The sequence below is a fragment of the Alligator sinensis genome, unplaced genomic scaffold (assembly GCF_000455745.1).
Source record: "Alligator sinensis unplaced genomic scaffold, ASM45574v1 scaffold1916_1, whole genome shotgun sequence".
NCBI lineage: Eukaryota > Metazoa > Chordata > Crocodylia > Alligatoridae > Alligator > Alligator sinensis.
This window is the reverse complement of record NW_005843750.1, coordinates 29491-33185: the sequence shown is the minus strand read 5'-3', so window position 1 is coordinate 33185 and position 3695 is coordinate 29491.

The window sequence follows — 3695 nt, the reverse complement described above, 5'->3', positions numbered from 1 at the left end:
CCAGTGGGGTAGCTAGTAGGGAGCTAGCTAATCACCTCAGCAAATCACTAAAGGTGTGGGGTGGGGGGAGGCTGCACAGGGGAACCTCCAAGGTTAAAGGAGCTGCTGGGCAGCCCACTTCCAGCGTGACTTCTGTAGGTCCCTGCCCATGAACATAGAGAGGATACAAGGAGAACCAGAAAGGATTCCTGAATGTCACAGAAGTGCCAGATTGCTAATTAAAGGTCATGCCTGCTTTCTTCCCTTCTGGCCAGATGCCTTACCATTGAATTGAGCCATAAGGAAAGTTTGGTATGTGACCTCAGGCCAAGAATCCTAGTTTTCCATGGGAACATTGCCATCATTTTCTGGCCATGCAAACCAAAACTTCTGAATCCCTCCCCTACTTCCCACTGCAGATGTCTAAAGCAACAGGGTCCATGCATAAGGCCTGCATACTCCCAGTAGCTCATAAGTGCATTAGCTGCAATCTTGCCATGTTCACTCCCTTGTGTTGGGCCAAGCCACCCACTCCAGGCCTCTTGCCACTATGCTGTACACGTACACAAGAGGCAGAGGTGTGAGTCAGGGGCTCCGGCACTGTGCGAAGCTGTGGGGATCCTCTCCTATGAAACCATTTCAAACACTTAACTCCCAAGGTTTGAAGCACAGGGCTTGCCCAAGGACTGTAAGGTCCCCAGTGGCCTACTTTGGTCAGTGTGTCCTAAATTATTGCAGGGAGGATCCTATGTCTCCCCTTGGTATTCCAAGACTGGTATTTAGTCTGGGGGCACTGTTTAACCCAAGCCACATTTCAATTCAACTACCTTCCTCTTCCTCAAACCATGTTTTAGCTAGTCTCACAACCAGCTCCACTCTCAACAGGCTCATCCATGAGCGTGCCTGAGGACCACAGACACCAAGGCCTCTTGTTTCTCACCCACTTTCACAGCTCAGGGAGACACACAGGTTGACATATAACATATTCCCCTCTTTAACATCACCACTCAGAAGCAGTTCATAGGGATTTCTTTTCAGGGGCAGATGGAGGAATGCCCTGTGTGAACCTAGCACATGGGTTTGTTGGTTTTTTAGGTAAAGTTCGGAATATGAAGGCATAGCCGAGCCTTCACCAAACTCTTCCATTGTTTCTTTGAGAACTAGCACCATAATCCCAGTCTGACAGGAAAACTGTCAAATGTAAAAAGATTATACATATTAACCAATTCAGTTTTCAACATCATATTTATTTTTAACAAAAACATCCTTCATTTGATAGATGTCTTGCATTCATTAGTCCTGTCTACTGACCAGCTCCATTTCTTCCAGTCACATTGAGCACCATTTTTTTTTTCATTTGCTCCTGCATCATGTCACCATGGATGTAAAGCTAGCGAGCTTCTTGTTTTTCCCTGTTGCCCTTTTCTGTGATGTCTTACATAAATCAGATCAATTTGTGTCACATAAAGCTTACACTGATACTTGGTAAAACTTTCTTTATAAAGAAAATAATAATCTTTTCTCCTAAAAAGAAAAGATTAGACTAAATTGGAGTTTTTCTTCTTCTTTTTAAAAACCATGTGTTCTACCATTGGCCTTAGTGGAGTGAAGCTGGAGGAAAAACAATGTACGTGAGACAGGAATCAGAGCTCAAGTACAGTTCCCCACTCTTTAAAAAAGTTATTGGGAAGATCTGCATCTAAGCACTTATGATCATAGGATCCTATGATCATAGGAAACCAGGGCTCATCCCTATGAGCCCTCACAAGACCTCAGAAGGTCACATTTAAGCCAGACTGAATAGAGTAAAACCAGTAGGAAAAAGAGCCTTATCCCCAGTAGGCACAGAGAAAAGCCCGTCTCCCCATACTAACCCTTCAGGCATTTGAAGGCTGTTATCAAATCCCATCTCAGTCTTCTCTTATCCAGCTGAAATAGGCCCAGTTCTTTCAACCTTTCTTCATAAGTCTTTTGTCTCAGGTCCCGGATCATTTTGTGGCTTCACAAAATATTTCCATTGCTTCTTTGAGAACTAGCACAATAGTATCAGTCTGATGATACAACTGGAAAATGTGACAGGTGAAAGAAATAGTATACCTATTAACCAATTCATTTGTCAAGGTCTTATTCATTTTGGATGAAAAATTCCTTTATTTGCTTAATGTTCTTCATTCATTTTGTTCTGTCTGCTGATCAGCTCCATCTGTGCCAGGCACAAAGAAAGGGACGTTCAACACGGCTTTGTTCTCATTTAACGCTCGACATTCTTGCCATGGATGTAAACCTAGAAAAATTCCTGTTTCTCCCTGCTGCCCTTTTCCATGATACCTTGAATAAATCAAATATATTTATTTTGCACAAGCTGTAGAGAAATTCTTGGGTATCAGCCTTTTTCATGAACAAGGCTCCCGTCTCTGTCTTGCTATTCAGTTTGGGGTCACTGTTTCCCCCAAGGCACATTTGAGTTCAACTACTTTCCTCTTCTGGGAACCATGTCTTGGCTAGTCTCAGAGCCAGCTCCACTATCAACAAGCTCATCCATCAGTGCACCTGAGCACCACAGACACCATGGCCTCTTATTCCTCTTATTACTATAAGTGCCCCTGCTGTATGCCATTTTCTTTTCATTTGCTTCTGTGCCATTTCACCATGGATGTAAAACTAAGAAGCTTCTTCTTTCTCCCTGTTGCCCTTTGTTGTGATGTCTTACATGAATCAAATCAATTTATCTTGCATAAGGTTTAGACAGATACTTGGTAACATTTTTTTTTTTATGAATACAATACTACTACGACTACTACTACTACTAATAATAATCATTTCTACTAAAGAGAAAAGATTAGACTAAAATGGAGTTTTTCTTCTGTTTTGTAAAAAAGCATGTGTTCCACAGTCGGCCTCAATAGAGTGAAAATGATGTAAAAACAATATAGGTGAGACAGGAATTAGGTCTGAAGTCCCTCACTCTTTAAAATAGTTCTTGGGAACACGTGCGTCTCAGCACTTAGAATCATAAGATCCTATGTTTGTAGGAATGTAGGGCTGGAAGGGACCTCACAGGGTCACATCTCGTCTAGTCCCAGCTCAGAGCAGGATCATCCCTAACTAAGTATCCCCAGTCAAGTGCCTGCCTCACCTGCTCTTGAATGCTTTCAAGCATGGAGACTCCTCAGCTTTCCTAGGCAGCCTGTTCCAATGTGCGACTGCTCCCAGAGTTAGCTAGTTCTCCCTAATCTCCAGCCTAAATTTCCTCTGCTACAGTGTGAGACCATTGCTCCTAGTCCTGTCCCCAATAGACACAGATAATCACACATTTCTATCTATGTATAATCACCCTGCAGATATTTCAAGACAGTTATCAAATGCTATTGGCAGTCTTCTCTTCTCCAAGCTAAATAACTGCAGATCTTTCAACCTTTCCTCATAAGTCTCGTCTCCCAGGCCCCGGATCATTTTTGTTGCTTCACAGAATTATTCAATTACTTCTTTGAGAACTAGCACCATAATACCAGTCTGATGGGAAAACTGGCAGATATGATAGGTGAAAGAAGTATTATAACTCTTAAGCAATTCATTTTTCAATGTTTTATTTATTTTTAATGAAAAATTCCATGAAATCATTAATGCCCTGCATTCATTTGGTCCCGTCTACTGATCGGCTCCATTTTGTCCAGTCACAAAGACAGGAACATCGAACATCATTCTGTTTTCATTTA